Genomic DNA, 20,502 nt, shown 5'->3' on the forward strand with positions numbered 1-20,502 from the left:
AAACACAGACAACAGTAGTAACTGGTTACTATCACTACAAAATAAAATTTTAAAAAAGTTATTTTGATAGTGGTAATGGGTTACTACCATAATAATTTTTAAAATAACTAATTCGACACTAGTAACTTTGTTATTGTAAAAAAAATGAAAAAAAAACCTATAAAAATATTAAAACAAAATTAAAAAGATTATATTTTGGTTACTTTTTTGTCCATACATACAGAAACTAATTTTGAATTTACCATATATTTGTAAATATTTTGGATTGTTTGTCTAAAATGCATGTCTCCATTATCAAAGGAATCTAACTCTAGATAATCTCTTAAACAATGGAAGAATAAACACAAATTAGATTAGGGGAAAGAGATGACATTTTTCTAATATCTCTACAACTAGTTGGATGTTCACTCTTGGAGAGGGTGCGATTTCTTGGGGATCTAAGAAACAAACATGTATATGTCACTAAACCATGGAATCTAAGTTTGTAGCTCTACCAACAACCAGCAAAGAGGCTGAGTGGCTTAGAGATCTCATGATGGAGATACCTAAAACTACGGTCGATGTATCGATGATCTCGAGACATTGTGATAGTCAAGCCACTTTGATTAGAGCCTAAAATAAGATATATAATGGTAAGTCGGGACATATAAGTCTAAGACATGACTATGTGAAAGAATTGATTGATAAAGGGAGTTGTAGTGTCCTAAAACTCCTAATGAGTTTTAATACTTTGATTAGCGTGCTGAGAGGGCACGTGGGGTAATTATGTGAATTATTTGTTATATAATTTAGTATGCATGATTATGTGCATTAAATGTGTTTACAGACCCGCTTTGTTAAAAATGAGCATTTTCGTAATTTTGACATGTTGATGGTATAATTGTAATTATCATATGCTATGTGCTTGAGACCACAATATTATGTGGATATATGTGATATTCAACATGCGAGTATCCTTTTAGGCAGTTTTAGCGGAAAAGTCACAACGATTATAAATACTCGGCTCAGATCGAGCCAAGGGGTATTTTTGGGAATTTCTACATTTAGATAGTTTTGGTAAAATAAAATTAAGTGGTAGAATAATTGTGTATGATGGATTAGTTGATAAATTTGGAGATTATTGGTGTAATTAGATTTTTAGGCAAATGACCAAAATGTCTTTGGGGTTAGTTTTGAGGTTAAGTTAATGTAAGGGTAAAATTGTCATTTGACCAAAAAGTAGAGGAATTGGCTAAGTGTTGGAACCTAGCTGCCATACACGTTTGGGACCCCTTTCCTCTCATGCTAGCCCTCTCCTTTCTCTTCCACAAAAGTTAACTCATGTTCTAAGGGACCAATCCATGAAGTTTGAGGAGTTCTAGAGAAGATTCAAGCATTCAAAGTGGGATTAGGAGCTGCTAAGGTCATCGATAAGCTAGTATTTTCAAAAAATTTAGTGTGGTAAGCTCATTTTCTTCTTTGATTTGTATTAAGTTCATAGTGTTCATGTTCTTGAAAATTTGGGGGTTTGCTTAATTTTTGAATCTTGGAGTTCTAGGTTGTTTTGATGATAGGACTTGATTTGTTAACTGTTTATAATGTTTAATTGTTGCTGAATTTCTAAAACCAAGGTTGAATTTTCGGATTGAGAGCAAAAGTTTGAGTTTAGAACTCAAAGTTCCAATTCATGTGTTTGATTAGGATTTGTGGTTTGGTTGCGGTTTAGATGATGTATAAAGTGTATTGTGTAATGCCCCACTCAGTTAGGGTACGTCACGTGTGTGATTTAAAACAGGCGTAACTCAATAAGCCAACTATTTTAACCTGAAAGTGAAATTTAAAACTCAAAATCTTACTTAAGAAATTTAAACTCCATAAAAGATTCAAACCGTTTTATTTACGTCATCAAAAGACACGGGATCCCATACAGAGTTTAAAGCACAAACACTTACAACACCTCTACATAAAAGATAACACTAAATGAAAAAATGTGGGACTTTTTTCTCAAAATCTTTCATGTGGCCCAACCTCGCAGGTCAAGTGGATTGAACATGTACATCTTTCTGCCCAAAGCCCTCGAACTCATTGCTGGTCAACATTTCATTTTCCTTTACCTGCACCATAGAGCACTTGTGAGCCAAGGCTCAGCAAGAAAAGCTATATCGGGAATGAATATTAAAACATAATATAAAACATGTCATACAATTCAATTCATCATTTCAAAAGGATTACTCAATATCATCAACAATTAATTACATCCCGACCTTGCCGTACAAAGTGCATAACCAAGCACTATCTTTGGCCCTAGCCGAGCAATGTGCATCAGAGCACCAAGCAAAAGCCTTGCTCATACAGACTAACCACTATGGTCTTTGCCGACTACAATCTATACCGAACATTCAGTACACAAGCATACATCAATAAACATACATTCTATCAAAATTCAAAGGTACGAGTACAAAACCCTAATTCAATACACGTATTCACGGTCAAAACTGATTAATCACATTATAGGTGCCAGTGCCCTCTCTATGTGCAAACGCCTACTTTTCTTACTTGGATTCCAGCAATGGCGAAAAAACAACCCAAGTGTGATTCCATTCAAGCATCTTTAGCCAACCCTAAACAAAACCGAACAAAATCGATTAGCACCAAGGTTAGTTCAAAATTCTGACTCTAAAATAATCACATCTAAATTTGGTTTACGTACTAGGACTGTAGAGATTTTCACAAGCATTCCAACCATACAAAGTGTTGGGAATAGTTCCGTTAACGAAATTGAAGTTGACAAATGTTTTAAATGAAATAAATAATTGAATTGAATTATTATATATATAGACTATGCCCGATATTATATGATAATATTAAGTGCATATCAAAAAATTTCAAAGTTTATCTATGTGGTCTTAATATCATATTGATATAGGAGGATCAAGATTAAGATAATAAACTTAAATAGTTCGTGGTAAAATAAAGTTATGGAATCTTTAGATTAATTACCGCTAGTACGATCCACTAGTATTATGAATACATGTGACCTAGATTTGGGTTACTAATGTAGCAGGACACTTTAGTGGAGGTACTTTTCATGCTGAGAGTATGTAGAACTGGACCAGATGTGATTTTTTAATACTTGTTTAAACATCATTTCATAGTATTAATCAAACACATCAAACGATGATCATATACACGATGATCTTAATCCTGAGGTTACTATGAACTCCTATATATGTCATCTGATCCTTTGATTCATGTGTTAAAGTTTGTCAGAATGATCAGGCTAAGAACAATTGTTTTGGGGACTCAATGATGTATATGGTTGGGGACGTAGTTTAATAGATATGGAATCTATACCTTCCTATAGATTGAATAATGATTTCCTATTGGGTTGACTTTTGGAACTGAAAAGGTTATAAGCGCTCACGTCGCAAACTTGTTGTGACACAACCTTCACTAGTAAAGTCAATGGTACTCTAGGAACAAGATATAACTAAAAGGGTAAAACAATAATTTTATTCCCTTTTAATTATGAACCATTAATAGAGGATTAATGCTGTATGTAATGATTATATCAATGGAGACTTTATTCTTAATAAAGTACTCAGTAATTATATGTCTATAATTATCAAGAGTTCAATTTTATATTTTTAGTGGAGTAATCATGAGATTAATAAATATGATTATTTAATCAAAGAGCTTTGATTAATAATATAATATTTATTGGAGCTTGATATTATAGGTCCATAGGTCCTTAGAGTGGCTCTATCAACACCATATCAAGGTAAGAGTTGATACAAGGGTATAACTGTAATTTGAGAATTTGAGAAGAATTTTATTCTTCGGGTCAAGTATGCAATTATAAGATAATTGAGGTTGAATAAATAATTTAGAATTAATTATTAAATTTCAAAAATATATTTATTAATTTAACTATATAAATTTTCGAATTTTATATATATATAAATAAATAAATAAATAAATAAAATTTTAAAATTAATTATTTTATTTGAGTGAGGGAAAATAAAATTGGTAAGTCAAAAATAGTTTTTGATTTATTTAATTTTAAAAGATGATGATAATGACGATCATCAATTTGAATTTTGAATTTAAATTTTGAAATATGGTTGTCATATTTTCCTTAAAAAGATAAATATCTTATTTTGTGGGAAAATGATTTAGTTAAATAATTAAATAAAAGAAAAATGCATAATCCCTGAAAAGGGAATAGCAAGGACTGTGCCATGCGTGTACCACTATATATATATTATATCTGTGTAGTTTTTTTTTAATTATTTAATAATTTGAAAATAGTTTTTCAAATTTGGTAAGTTAGATATTTACCTAAATCTAATCCTATCATCATTATTATGATTTTTTATATTACTATTATTATTAGGAATAATAAGGGAATATGATTCTCTATATATATGATATAGAAGAAGAAGAGTAGGAAGATACACAGATAAAAAATAGAAACACACAACAATACAGAGACAATTCAGAATAGTTCTTAGAGTTTTTTGTTAGACAAAAACTCTCCATTTCTTCTTCTTTATTCTAGCCATTCTCAGAACATAATCAAAGTTCTCATGTGCTGAGAAATACTTGTGATTCCTAAAATACAAACCCATATTCTCTATGTACCCACACATATCTTGAGGTGTAGAGAACACTACGGAAGATCGTGGTTTGAGTGCTCAAAGTTTTGGATAGGAAGATCGTTAAAAATACAAAAAGACTCAAGGACACTTGATAGGCTTCAAGAGATAAAAATTTATGTTCTTGATTTTTTGTGTTTATATATTCTATATAAATATATTTTATATTTATATACATATTTGTTGCATGATTAATTGTATTGTATGATAATGTTTCTGGATTGTTTTCTTGGTCATATAAATTGTTTATATGATTAATGAATTTCTTTTTATTGTTGTTGTTATGTTGTTTATAAACAACAATGAGCCCACCACGCAAAGTTTTCGTTGCGTGCTCTGAATGGTTTTCCAACACAAAGAACGTCTAAATCTGACATCGGGATCAAAATTTATGGTCTATTTAAGAAAATGCATTTGCGTCGTGGCGCCCACACATTTGAGCCGCGACGCCACTCGTGGCAGAGAGCATTTTGAGCTCGAATTTTTCATGTTCTGCATTTTACACCTAAAAACGACCCAAAATGATCCCAAACCACTTGGGATCCCAAATTTTCATACCTAAACAATTATACAGCATAGGGAACATACCAAAACAACAATCGAACCCCAAGTTTCATGTTCATATCCCAATTCAAGAAATTTGGGGCTAAAATCTCAAATCTGCACAAAACAAATTCAGCATGGAAATCCATGATTCCAATTACAATTCCTTGTCCCCAAACAGTTCTAAATTGATATCCTAACATTAATTTAGCTAAGCCCCAAAGAAATTTCATAAAATGAACCCAATTTTGAAATTAGGGTTTTTGAACCGAAATTTTGCCCCAATCATGAGATTCCCAAAAATTAACCAAATTCATTTTAAACGCTAGGTTCAATTCCATCCCTAAAGACGTTCCTAACTTTAATTCAAGATTCTAAGCACCTTAAAACCATTAGAACTCAAAAATCAATCCACTTTATTAAGTTTTTCCTCAAGAACATAAAGTAGAAAACTAGAAGAGAAATTCATACCTTTTCTTTGATTAAACTCTATGGTACCAATAGAATGAAGCTCTATTCCTCTAATCCTATCTTGAATTTTGAGATTCCCCAGTCCCTTTAAAGAATTGAGGTGTTCTTGAGCTTCCTTGCTTTGAGAGTTTTGGTGAGTGTTCTAGAAGGTTTTGGAAAACAAAGGTTTAAGGGAAATGAACAGCTCAAGTAAATAATTCTAGCTTTTTACCAAATTTCTAATTTGATAGCTAAATGACCATTTTACCCCCTAATCTATCTTTCCACTATCTAGTCTTAAGGGAAATCTAGTAATTTATCTTTCATTACCCATTACATCCCATAAAATCAAATTTATGTTTAAAATCTCCCATTAACAAAGAATTATCATTAAACTAAGACCAAGGCCATTTTGGTCATTCCTCAAACCTCAGGAATTCATTAACTATGGCCATTTCGCCATGCTGCTCGAAGGAATCCCTTTGTGTTAGAATTTCATTTTACACTACATAATAATGTAGCCATAACACGCACAACATTCATAAATTACAATTATACCCTCAGTGGGTCAAAATTACGAAAATACCCTTTAAAAAAAATGGGCCTCAAACACATTTAATTCACATAAACACACACATTCAAATAAATTTCAATTATATCATAATATAAACCCATGATTTCAATTATACCCATCCAGGTATACTAATTAGGGTACTAAACCTTATAAGAATTAACAGATGCTACATATTGTATGTGCCTTGAGGTATGAATTCTGAGTTTGCTGCATTTTGAGGTCAAATTTTGGGGTTTTGGGGTTGGATTGGTACTCTGAAATCGCAGATTTTGATTTGGGGAAGAACACAAAAATATGGGCTGCGATTTGAGTGTCTAGGGACCTAGTGTGACCGCGCTAGTGTCTTAGAAACTTGAGAATTTTGGGTATTAGCGCGACCGCGCTAGGGTAGGGCGCAACTACGCCAGGTGCCCAGCTAGCATGCTTTTATGATTTTTGGGAATTAGGCTTGGGATTTCGAGGACCTATTTTGGGGGCCCACTTGGGGGCTCGGGGGACGATTCCATTACCGTGTTGAATGGAATTGGAGGCTCCGAGAGCTAGGGTTTAGTTTTGGAACCCGTGACTAGACTTAGTTCCTGATGAGCGTATCATTAATGTTGTGACTAGGGTTTCCGAGGGGCTCGGGGAAATGATCGCACTTGAGGTCGCTCCATCTTCAGCACAAGACTCGAGGTAAGAAAACTGGCACATGCACATAGAGCAGAGCGTTTTCCTGGTTATGTTAGGATGTGGTTATGAACATATATTTGAATTCGTTAGAGCTGAGTTCCCCTTTATGCATAATGTGGTTTGCTATGCTTATTTGTGTTGAATTGTCTGTGAATGATCGGCATGGTCCGTATTTGGCTATAATCATGCTGAATGTAGACCCACCATGGGAGTGTTGTACACACTTGCCCACATGGACCGTAAGCTTGGTACTAGGAGACACGCCTCACTCGGCTGGGCCGCTCGGCAAGGCTGCTTGGCACGACTGTGTAGATGGTTTATGTGTTTGAAATGGGTTTGTTTGTAAACTATGCAACATGTTAATGAGTTATATGATTGGAATGAATGCTTTTATTATTTGTGAAGCATGCTGATTACTGTTTATGGTTGACATGATATTTATTATGCCTTGCGGGGTTATCTTGTTGGGTCTTGGTTCACAGGTGCAGGTAAGGGCAAAGGGAAAGTCGACCAGCCATGAGTTGGAGGGCTTTGGAGCGGCGCATACATGTTCGACCTGCTCGGCTGCCATGGTCAGGATATTTTGAGGGACTTAGAATAAAAATCCACTTTTATCGCTTAGGCCGACTATTTTGAGAACATTAAATGTAATTGTATTTTATTTAAAATCTTTTGGTATCCCTTTTAACTGTTTAAAGTTTTAATGAAATTTTTTAATCCTTTCGACCAAATTTTTTAGTACCTAAACCTTTATTTAATCTTAATTACACTTTTGAGTCCAAATTACTCGCTTAATGAGTTAAGCACCATTTTAAACACACAGTGTAACGATCCTGGATTAGTAGGGCGTTACAGGAGTCATATCAATTTTGTATGTCAATTCGTGTGAGAACTTAGCAGATCCATTTACCAAACTTGTATGGAGAGATTTGGTTGGTTCTACAAATAGAAGGATGAGACTAAAACTCCTTGACAAATAGATTCCACAATGATGGCAACCCAAGTCAAAGCTTGTATACATCAAGTGTAGAGTTCAATGGGTAAGAATAAGTTGTTGATAAGAGAATAGTTGATAGCATTAGCAAATTAGAGTCCCATCTAGAAGAGGATAATGTTGGTTGCTACCGGACATGAGAGTTAAGCCATAGGCTTTTAATGAAATTCAGTTGAAGACCAACAAGCATCTCGAAAGGCAGCAAAGATGCTGTATAAAAACCTAGAGGCGAAGCCAATTCTTAAGAGAGTAGGAGTTTTCTCTCCAGATGGTTCATGAATGGATATGCACAAGGCCATAATAATGCTAAGCGCCCAAAGTGGGAAATACATGAGTAATCAGGTAGATGTGTGTGAGATACTACCAGTTTTATCACTAGGAATGATCGATTCAATCTTTTAAGAATACTTAGTATTTTGATAAAGCTTTGTAGTATTTTAGCTAAGATAAAGTTCAAACCAAAATATACTTTAATTTATGCACTAATATCATTTGGGTTAGAGGTAGAGGATTTATTTAACCAAGTGGGGGATTGTTAAGATTGGTTAAATACATAGTGAAATTAATTATGCATAAAGAGGTGCAAAATCATTACAATTTCACTAAACTCAACATGAGCGGGTTGACTTTTGTTGTAGGCATTTTAAAGTTATCTTTTTGGGTCCAAAGTGTTAGTTTGGAGTATATAAGAGTACCCAAAAAGTTTGGTGGCATTTAGAGGTGTTTTGGGGCAAAGTACGGGGTCAAAAGTTAGTGCAACATGCATTGCATCGTTTGTTGAGAGGCGTTGCATCGCCTGTCTTAAGACAACTCAGACAGGTGATGCATCGCCTACATGCAGGCGATGCATTGATGTGGGAAAAATATATACATGATCTTGCTTATTATCATGTGATTTCTCCTTTAATCAAACATAAATAGAAATCACAGAACATGCATCTATTGAAACAAACAATAAATGCATAGATAAAGTAAATTACTTATATGCAACAAAATTAATGAGACTCCACCCTTTCAGTTCTTTATCCTTTTGTCCTTTTCTAATTTCTTGGAATTGCCAAGAAGTGAAACGCTTTTCAAAATCCAACCACAATCTTCCTCGCTAATATTTGATCAAGCCTAGTATAACAGCCCAAATTCCCTAATAAGGCTTAGGGCCTTGATTAGGGGGCCATGATGACAAATTATGGAAATTATGTGATTATGTGATATATATGTGTATCATTATATGATTATGTGAGTGATACTATAATATGACATGATATGCATGTTTAGGTGTATTAAATATGCATGTGGGCCCGTGCCTGATTAAAAGGTTAATTTTTGTAATTTAGCCCGTTATGGGTATATTTGACATATATGTGATATATGTGTGGGACCACATCATTATGTGGATATATTTAGGTTACTCGACACGAGACGTTCCATGAGAGCAAGCTAGTGGGAAAGTCACAACGGGATCGATATTTGACTCGGAGTGAGTCAAGGGATATTTTGGGTATTTAGTACATTTCCGGTATCGACACGGTTCTTCGACAACAGATAATTAATAGAATGAGGAGTGGGATTAGTGCTAAATAATGAACCGTAATAGATGAATGATCTCTTAGTAAAATTATAACTCGAATACTTTTTTAGGTGGTTCAAAGGTTAAAATCCTTCTAGTCCACCAGCCAATATTATTGATATCTCTCTGATATTCTTTATAGGGTATTTCCTTACAAATTCGAATCCAACCCCTTGCAACTCCCAGAATCTCCCTATTTATAGGGAGAGAGCACCTGGGGGTTGGCAAGGGAGGTCATCCCGTGACCTTCTTACCCATCATGTCACTTCTATGACATTCATGATTAATTCCTAAAACCTAACAATGAAGTGTTGTCTAATCAATAGGTAAGGGGGATAATGGGCCGCACTGCCCAACCCAGTCGTGGGTGCCTGAACACGCACGTTTATGCTGCATGTCCAAGAATTCAGGGATGGATCAGACACGTGATGTCTGATATATGCACGTTTACATTGCGTGGTTGACTTTATAAAAGGTCAGAGGTGCCAACTCAAGCTCGTATCTCGAGCTTGATGTAGTCTCAGCTCGTGGTGTCCATACTTCTGACCCGACTCCTTAGTAATCTCATTAAGCCTTTGGTTACCTCGAGCTAAAGAGGTAGGACCTTGTAACAGCAGCCCCGGGTACGTGGCATCCACATGGCTGATATAATTATTCCCTCTCTCAGCTCGCTAATAGCCCGTGGATATTTAGGGCGTACATTTGCCCCCAAGCCCCTGCTCGTGGCATACGACGTCACCTGGGGCCACAGTGGGGGCTTTTAGGCTTCTTTGTGGACTCTTCACATTCCGCCCATTACGCTGGTATCGAATACGTGGAGCATTCGTGGTTGGTGACGGTCCGTCTTCCGAGAATCGCATTAAATGGCCTAGCCTATCTTCGGCCGTCGTTTCGTCCTTCGAGTAGTGATCCTCATATCCTACATCAAGACGATCGAACGACCCTCATTCTTTGGCCTTTTACGTATGTAAAAGGCTGGCCACCTTTCGCATGAGCCACCCTTTCATTTGAAAATTTTCTCATCTTCTTCTTTCTTCTCAGTCTCAAAACCCTTTCTCTCTTCCGGTCACTGTTCCCAGCATTCCAGAGGTTTAGACACGAGGGCTCTTTTGTGACTCCGGTACCAGTGATCCCATCAGGATTTCAGCCCAGATGACCCTTTCAGTCACTTCACAGCAAAACATAAGTCCTCCGTTTGTGCATGTTGTGAATGTCTTCCTTCACTGTTGCTTAGGTAAACTTTCTCTTTAATCGCATGCAGTAGGTTGCTTGTCTTCTGCTCTTTTTTGCTGGTATTTTATGCATAGGTTTTTATCCTAGGGGTATCGACCATAGGAAAAACCATTTAGGAGCGTGACTCATAGGATACACTTTCTAGGGTGATTTTCTGGGTAAACTTTTTATGCCTGTTTGGAATAACCAGTTCTTAGGGTGCAAAAACCGGGTAGCTTAGGGGACACACTTCACAGGCGGTTTTGCCTACTGTTGCCTACTGAAACTTTCCTTCCAAGGCAAACTTTTATTCTGACCCCCCTGACACACGTATTCCGAGTAATCGGGGACCCGTTAGGGGCACAGGCGCGTGTTCATAGAACCGCGTGGTCTCACTCGCCACGGGCTGAGATTACCTCAACCCGTGTAAAGGAAACACTTCGCGCTAGATTCTTTCTTATGCTTAGGTCTCATTTTCTAAATTTTCTTCTTTGTTCGCTAGGCGACCAGATGGGACCTAAGAAGAGTGCACCCAAAAAGAGTGCTGGCAGCTCGTCTTCCCAGCAAACCAACAAAGGAAAGGAGGTGGTCACGGACTCCCCGATCCCCAACTTTGGTCCAACCGTGGAGAAGGAGGTCGAGGTGGGGCCCGACGCCCTTTTCAAGGCCGAGAAGATTGCCTCGACGGTCACCACCCAAGGGAAAGTCAACAAGATCTTGCTTTCCCATAACATTGAGATAGGGAGGGGCGCCCTGGATGCCCGACCTCCCCTTGAAGGCGAGCGGAGCTGCGCGCCGCTCAATGAGGAGTACGCCTCCTGGAGCGATGAGCATCTCAAGGCTGGGGCCTTCCTCCCACTGGACCAGTACTTCGTAGATTTTTTAAATTATGTGAAGCTGGCTCCCTTCCAGCTTCCCCCTAACTCATATCGCCTGTTAGCGGGGTTGAAGTATCTATTTATGAAGCAGGAATGGGAGGTCCCCACGCCAGCGGACATCCTTTATTTCTTTGCCTCAAAGCTAGCCCGAAGCAGCGGGGGCGAGGCGACGGGTTCTACTATCTGACCCGCTTTCCAAATTCGGCTGCGGTCATCGATCTGCCCAGCCACCCCAATGACTTCAAGGATCAGTTCTTCATGTCAAAGGGGTTTCGCAACTGCAAATTCCACTACTTCAACCGTCCTTGTAAGTTTCTTCTGACTTTTAGCTCGTAATATGGTTGCTGATTCGTCTCTTATCATTTATTGCTGATCTGAAAACTATCGTGCAACGATTTTCGCAAGGACGTCTAAGTCGGTGCCCCTTGGGGGTTAGTATGAAACCTTGGCGGGGCTTCCCCCAAGTGAAAAAGATTACCACCAGCTCGTGTCTGACGAGACGATGCTGGCGTGTAAGTTAATCTCCCCTGGCCAGACTCTGGCCTTGAGGAGGCCGTGGGTCATCCCCGCTGCTCGCGAGATGCCGCCCATCCCCGAGGAGGCCGCGAACGAGGACGAGGTGCCCCTCGTACGCCGGAAGCGGGCTCTGGAGGTCGCCCAGGAAGTCAATGCGGCGAGGATCCAGTCCGGGGCAGTAGCCGGCCCCTCTGGTCAAGGTAACCCTTACTTATTTAGGGACTTAGACAAGGCCACCGCAGACTTAAGGCTTGCTAGGTTTAACCCTGGCCAACTCGTTCATCGCCACCGAAAAAACCCAGACCGCAACATCACTTTACTCTAGTGTGTTGACCAGCTCGTGTTGTGTAATGACATGGGCTGCCCTAGGGGAACTGTAGTAGTAGACAAAACCCTAGCCTTTAGGTTGGCCCTCTTTGAGGAGTATGGGACCAATATTAGGTCGTGGCCCTCCCTTCTGGAGGGTGTAGTAGCTCCGGGTCTTAGGCAGTACGTAGAGGAGTCTAGCCCTGAGGCGGATCCAGATCCAGAACCTCTTCTCACCTGCGAGGTCATTACCTTAGACTCTCCCGTAGAAGCTCTGGGGCCAGAGGTCATGACAATAGATTCCTCCTCTAGCTCGGAGGGTAGGACCTTTTTCTATACCCCCCCCCCCCCCCCCGCCCTTTTGTGATCAAAGTATTTTTACATGTATATTAATACTTTTCTGTCATTATTTCAGCCAAGGAGATGTCGCAGCCCAGGGATGACAACTTGCGGTCCATGTTCCAGAGGGGGAATCCTCCCTCCGGGCCCTTGGTGAAGAGGCTCCGGATGACGAAGAAGGCTGTTGGGACATCCTCCAAGTCCCCGGCTAAGGGGAAAAACCCAGGCCCCTCTGCCACTAAAAAGGTGCCTCCACCCCCTCCTGCCATAGAGAAGATGGCTCCACCTCCCCCGCGACCTCCCGTTTCTGCTCGGGGAAAGGAGGCATCAACCGGGGCCTTGGCTACCTCAGCTCCCCTGGTGCGCATCCCAGTCAACACCCAGACCTTAGAGAAAATCCCTGAGGTCTTTTGGGGGACGGTTTACGAAACTACGAGCTACACAATGGACCACTATTACAACGCCACCCCGAGGGACCTGCGGGAGATCGAGACGAGGAGTCCTGAGAATGTGATGGAGTCTTCAATGGGAATGACCCTCACGGTAAGTAAGCTCTACCATTTGTTTCTTTTCATTTGCTTTATTTCTAAGGCATCTGCCTTACACATTTTTTCTTTCTTGTAGGTGGTTTTGGCTCTTCACTGGAGCATATCCCGATCCAGGGCCAGGCTCGAGGAGATGAGGAGCGAGCACCAGACTGCCCTGGTCGCCCTTGCGATTGCCCAGAAACAGGAGCAGGACGCCAAAGCCGCCCTGGCGACCGTGTAGGCTGAGCTGGACGCATCTCGACCTAAGCTGCTGGAGGCCGAGTCCACCAAGGTTGCCCTGGACGCCACGAAGGTGGAACTTGAAGAAGCTAAGGCTGCCCTTGTGGCGGAGAAGGCGACCTCCAACACCTCCATGGAGACCATGCTGTACCATTGCTGGGCCTTCAACCCGGATGGTAACTTTTCCTTCTTGGGGACGGAAGCGTGGGAGTCCTTCCTGGGGAAGTTCAAAGCTCGCCTCCAACAAGAGGCACCCTCTGAGACTGGGGAGACTCCGACTGCCACCGAGCAGGATGGCGAGGGGATGACTTCATCAGAGCGGCTTGGCGGGGCTTAGTAATTTTCTCCTCTTTTATCGTTTACTATTTTTTGTAATTTTATCTTATGAGGTTTTTTAACCTCGAGACAATTGATTTCTTCAGTTTTATTTCAACTGATTTACATACTTTTTCCCCTACTTTATTTCTCTTCTATGCATTAGGTAATAATCTTAGTTTCTGTTGGTGTTGCGATTGAAATCTTATGCTCTTCTAAGAAAAACATCTGTTAACCAACTTGAACCAACTTCTAAGAGTTAAGTCCTGGTTGTATCCAGGACATTAATTTGAAAACTTAGTTCATGTTAATCCTTTATCAGTATCTCGTGCTTTCTAAGAAAAACATCGATCAACCAATTTGAACTAACTTCTAAGATTTAGGACCTGGTTATATCCAGGACGTTAATTTGAAAACTTAGTTCGCGTCAATCCTTTATCAATATCTCATGCTTTTTAAGAAAAACATCGATCAATCAATTTGAATTAACTTCTAAGTTTTTAGGACCTGGTTATATCCAGGACGTTAATTTGACAACTTAGTTCGCGTCAATCCTTTATCAATATCTCGTGCTTTTTAAGAAAAACATCGATCAATCAATTTGAATTAACTTCTAAGTTTTTAGGATGACCTGGTTATATCTAGGATACAACTTAGTTCGCGTTAATCCTTTATCGATATCTCATGCTTTTTAAGAAAAACATCAATCAATCAATTTGAACTAACTTCTAAGTCTTTCGGACGACCTGGTTATATCCAGGATACAACTTAGTTCGCGTTAATCCTGTATCGATATCTCGTGCTTTTTAAGAAAAACATCGATCAATCAATTTGAACTAACTTCTAAGTCTTTAGGACGACCTGGTTATATCCAGGACATATGCCCCCTAAGTAATTAGGAAAGGGTCTTTCGTGGTTACTTGACATTACATCCACAAATATACACCATAATGTAAAAAGATTTACTTCTCATTACTTAATAAACAAAAGATGGCTTTTCTGATTAAGCCTTACAAAGGTATCATTGATAATATTTCTTCAAATGGATAGCGTTCCAAGTTCATGGGACTGCTTCTCCATTAGGCCGAGCTAACTTGTAGGTTCCTTCTTTTATGACCTCGGCTATTTGGTAGGGCCCTTCCCAGTTCGGTCCCAATACTCCGTCTTTGGGATCCTTACTGGCTAAGAAGACTCTTCTGAGGACCAGGTCGCCAACGCTAAAGGCGCGTTTTCTGACTTTTGAGTTGAAATAACGAGTGATCTTTTGTTGATAGTGCGCGACCTGTAGCTGTGAATCTTCTCGTCTTTCATCAATCGGGTCGAGGGACGTGCAGAGCAATTCGTGATTGCGGTCCTGGTCAAATGCCTGGACTCTATGCGAGGCTACCTTTACTTTGACAGGAAGGACTGCTTCACTCCCGAAAGCCAGGGAGAAAGGAGTATGACCCGTCGGCGTTCGATGTGAGGTCCGGTATGCCCACAGAACCTGGGGGAGTTGTTCTGGCCAGACTCCCTTGGCTTCGTCCAGTATTTTCTTAAGGCTTGCCTTTAGCGTCTTATTGACGGCCTCGACCTGCCCATTTGCCTGGGGATAGGCCACGGAAGATAAACTTTTTACAATGCCGTGCCTCTCACAGAATTTGGAGAAGAGGTCGCTATCGAACTGCGTTCCATTATCTGATACGATCTTCTTTGGCAGCCCAAATCGGCAGATAATGCTTTTGACCGCGAAGTCGAGGACTCTTTTTGAAGTGATTGTTGCCAGGGGCTCTGCTTCTGCTCACTTGGTGAAGTATTCGATAGCCACCACAGCATAACAGACTCTTCCCTTTCTAGTAGGGAGGGCACCAACCAACCAAGTCAATTCCCCAGACCGTGAAGGGCCACGGGGACGAGATCATCTTCAGCTCGACTGGGGGAGCTCGGGCAATTGTGGCGAATCGCTGGCACTTGTCACATTTTTTGACGTAGGATATCGAGGCCTTTGACAGAGTGGGCCAGTAATATCCTTGCCTTAAGATCTTCAGGGCCAAGCTTTGCCCCCTAGTGTGATCTCCGCAAAAACCCTCGTGCACTTCCTGCAAAATGGTCTTCGTTTCGCCTGGTAAAACACACCGTAGGAGAGGTAGAGAGTGTCCACGCCGGTATAATATCCCATCTACCACTGTATACCTTGGAGCTTGGTAAAGTACTCGCCTTGCGTCATTTCGCTCTTCAGGTAACTTTCCTGCTGTGAGATATTTGAGGATGGGGGTCATCCAGGTCGGTCTGGCGTCGATCATCTCGACCTCCGCCCCAACTCCCTCTATGCTTGGTTTCTCCAAGAACTCTACCGGCACTAACCCCAAAGTCTCCGCCTCCCCGGAGGTAGTGAGCTTTGCGAGGGCGTCCGCGTTGGCATTCTGCTCCTGCGGTATCTGCTCGATTGAGCCACGCTCAAATGCAGACAGCTCACTTTTTACCTTGGCCAGGTAAGCAGCCATCTTGGTTCCCCGTGCTTGGTATTCCCCTAGCACTAGGTTTACCATGAGCTAGGAATCCCTATAACACTGAACAGAGCTGGCCTTTAGCTCCTGGGCCACCCTTAGCCCGGCTAGTAAAGCTTCGTATTCAGCCTCGTTGTTGGGCACTTTGAATCTGAATCTCAACGCCAAGTGGAATCGATGTCCTTCTGGGGATATCAAAATGATTCCAGCCCCGGAGCCGTTCTTGTTAGACGAGCCATCTACGAAGACCTTCCATGAGGCCTGGACTAACGAGGCCTGGGCTATGGCAGTCTGGGTTGAATCTTCCACAGGATCTTCTCGAAATCCTGTGCATTCTGCCACAAAATCAGCCATGGCCTGGATTTTTATTACATTTCGCGGTGTGTACAAAATCTCGAACTGGCTGAGCTCAATAGCCCACTTCAGCAGACGTCCTGATGCTTCAAGTTTTTGCAAAACCTGTCTTAAAGGCTGATCGATTATGACGTGTATTGAGTGGGACTGGATATACGGCCTGAGCTTTCGGGAGGCCATAATGAGACAGAAAGCCATCTTTTCCATCAACGGATACCGGGACTTAGTTCCGAGAAGCCTCTTGCTAATGTAATAGACTGGCTTCTGAGACCGGTCTTCTTCTCGGACTAATACGGCACTAGCTGCATCTTCCGTGACTGCTATGTAAAGGAAAAGAGGCTCTCCTGCCATTGGTTTGGACAATATGGGTGGCTCGACTAAATGTGCTTTCAGGTCGAGGAAGGCACGTTCGCACTCCTCGGTCCATTCGAACTTCTTATTCCCCCGGAGCAGGTTGTAGAATGGCAGACACTTGTCGGTAGATTTAGAAATAAACCGATTAAGGGCCGCCACCCTTCCCGCCAGACCTTGAACGTCCTTTCATGACTGAGGTGAGGGCATCTCGAGCAGCGACCTGATCTTATCGGGGTTTGCCTCGATCCCTCTGGTATTGACAATGAAACCTAGGAAATTCCCTGATGCGACCCCGAAAGTGTACTTCTGCGGGTTAAGCCTCATGCCGTATTCTCTCAGTATCTTAAAGCATTCCTCCAGGTCGGAAACATGGGTATCGGCAGTTTTTGACTTGACCAGCATGTCGTCAACGTACACTTCCATGTTTTTCCCGATCTGGTTGGCAAACATCCTATTTACCAACCTCTGGTATGTAGCTCCGGCGTTCTTCAGCCCGAAGGGCATGACCTTGTAACAATAAACGTTAGTTGGGGTCATGAAGCTAGTGTGTTCCTGATCTGCTGGGTTCATAGCGATCTGATTATAGCCCGAATACACATCCATAAAGGACATGAGCTCGTGCCCTGTCGTGGCGTCTACCAATTGGTCGATCCTTGGCAAGGGGAAGCAATCTTTGGGGCAGGCTTTGTTCAGATCGGAGAAGTCGATGTAGGTCCGCCATTTCCCGTTGGGCTTCGGGACCAACACAGGATTGGCGACCCAGACCGGGAACTTAGCTTTGCGGATAAAGCCGCACTTTAAGAGCCGGGCTACTTCCTCTTCTAGGGCTTCAGCTCGGGTTGTTCCTAGGCGCCTCTGTTTCTGGGATTTCGCAGGCACGCTTTTATCCAAGTGGAGGGTGTGCATGATGACGCTCGGACTGATCCCCACCATGTCTTCATGAGACCATGTGAACACGTCCAGGTTCTCCTGCAGGAACTTAATCAGCTCCGCCTTCCTTTCGTCACATAGATTCTTCCCGACCTTTACCATCCGCGAGGGATTTTGTGGATCGATATTTACCTCCTCGAGTTCTTCGATAGCTTGGAGCTCGGATTTATCCTTGCCTATTCTAGGGTCGATATCATCACTTAAGATGATATTTTCCCCTTCGACATTATGAGGATTTTCAATCTTAGGACTAGGCACAAGTTCCTAAGATTCCTCATTTCTGCCCTGGACGGTCATCGTTAACTGCCCGTGTTTTAATTTTCCCTTCATAGAAATTCTGTAGCATTCCCTGGCAGTAAGTTGATCACCACGGACCGTGCATATCCCCGAGGAAGAGGGGAATTTTAACTCGAGGTGGCGGATGGAGGTAATGGCTTCAAACGCTATTAGTGTAGGTCGACCCAAAATGGCATTGTACGCGGCGGGACAATCGATGACCACAAACTCAAGGAGTTTTGAGACTGTCCGAGGTCCCTCTCCCAAGGTGATCACCAGCTCGATCATTCCTATTGTCGCCGATCCTTCTCCAGAGAATCCGTATAGCATCATGGAGGTGGCTCCCATTATCGAGCGGCACTCTCCTAACCCTCCGATTAGCGAGCTGAACGGCTATGACCAGAGGGTCGTTATGAGGGAACTGGACGTGGCTGGCATCTTCTTCAGTAAATATGATTGGTTGCCTCTCCAATCGTTGTTGCTTTGGTAGATGCTGCTCAGGGATGAACTCCACCCCATTATGAGCCTTAAGTTCGTTGACGTATCTCTTTTGGGCACCTCTGCTCGTGCCAGCCAGATGGGGACCTCTATAGATCGTGGATATCTCTCCTCCTATCACGGGAGGAGGGACGTCTTGATCTACCCGAGACCCAGGCTGACTTATTGGGACTTCCGAAGCTGGATGACTGGCGGGAACTCTCTTCCGCACATACTGAGCCAAGGGTCCGGCTCTGATGAGAGTCTCGATCTCATCCTTCAGGTGCCTACAATCATCGGTATTGTGGCCAACGTCATTGTGGAACCGACAAAACTTGGAAGGGTCTCGCTTACCCTTCTGGTGCTTCAACGGTTCCGGCTTCTTCCAGGGGAGGCAAGCAGAATTTGCTAAGAAGATGTTCTCCCTAGAGTGAGTGAGCTCGGTATAAGTCGCGTAGACCGGATTAAATTTTTCTATGGACTTGTTCTTCTTTGGGCCGTGCTGGTTGCCCTCGCTGCTCCCCTTTCTCTTGCCTCCACCAAACTTGTTATTCTGTGTAACTGTTTGGGTCGCTGCCACGACATCCATTCCCACTCCAGCTGGCTGGTTCCCGCGGCTGATGCTCGCGCCTCCTCTAGGTTTATCCATCCCTGGGCCCTATTTAGGAATTCATTTACGGTGATGACTCCCTTCCTCTGTATCTCTTCCCAGAGTCCTCCTCCGACAAGGATCCCAGTCCTCAAAGCCATGAGTTTGGAGCTGTCATCTGCGTCTCTAGCCCGAGCAGCGATGTTCATGAATCTGCTCAGGTAAGCCTTCAGAGGCTCGTCGGGTTGTTGCCTTACGTTTGCCAGGGTATCAGCCTTGACGCGGGCAGCCTGGGAAGCTCGGAATGCTTTCTTGAAGTTGGCAGAGAAAGTTTTCCACGAGCTGATTGATTGCTTCTTACTCTGTTTGAACCATTGTCTGGCCGACCCAGTCAACGTGGACTGAAATATTAAACACCTCAGCTCAGGACCAATGTTTTGGGCCATCATCAAGGTATTGAACATACCCAGATGATCTGACGGATCCCCATCTCCGTTGAATTTGGACAAGTGCGGCATACGGAAACCAGGTGGATATGCCGTTGCTACTATGCTGGGGGCGAAGAGCTCAAGTTCATCCCCTGAATCATACTCATCTTTTTCTTTTTCTGATAAGAGCTTCCTCATCAGTTCCTCCATCTGAGCCAGACGCTCAAGGGTTTTGTCCTGACTTCCTTGGTTGTTCTGGGGATGTTCAACAGCTCCTGATCCATTGTACGCGTTTGGCGGGTTATTGTCCCTCCTATCTTGAGATAGGTTATATGGGACGTTCCCACTGTCGCGTACTTCGGACAGGTCTTCCCTTTGGCGAGCACGTCTGCCGTTTCCCACTGGGTCCCCCCTTTGAGAGTTTAGACGATCTCGGAGGTCGCCCCTCAGGGTGGCCTGAGGACTTTGCGTCGAGCTCAAGCGTTGGCGCAGGTCTCCGCTGGAGAGGTCACTTCGACGACTTCCGGTCCAATAGTTCCCATTTGAGAAGCTTGGAGCCCGCCTCTGGGGGTGAGGATCCGAGACTTCTCTGGGCGCCCGACTATGATGGGAAGGTTCGACGGAAGGAGGATTTCTCCTACTGCTCCCATGAGCCGGAATGTCTTGGACTGGCCGGGGAGGAGACAGGTATCTTATTGGTGAAGGAGGATACCTGACCGGGGATACGATCCTAGTCCTATCAGGGCAGATCAAGTTAGGTCGCGGCCGCTCCACTCTACCATCCTCCGCGTCCTGTGCTCGGCGGTCTGAGCGGGGTGCAGGACGGCTGGTCGGGGCG

Source organism: Humulus lupulus, chromosome 2 (assembly GCF_963169125.1).
Source record: "Humulus lupulus chromosome 2, drHumLupu1.1, whole genome shotgun sequence".
Taxonomy (NCBI): domain Eukaryota; kingdom Viridiplantae; phylum Streptophyta; class Magnoliopsida; order Rosales; family Cannabaceae; genus Humulus; species Humulus lupulus.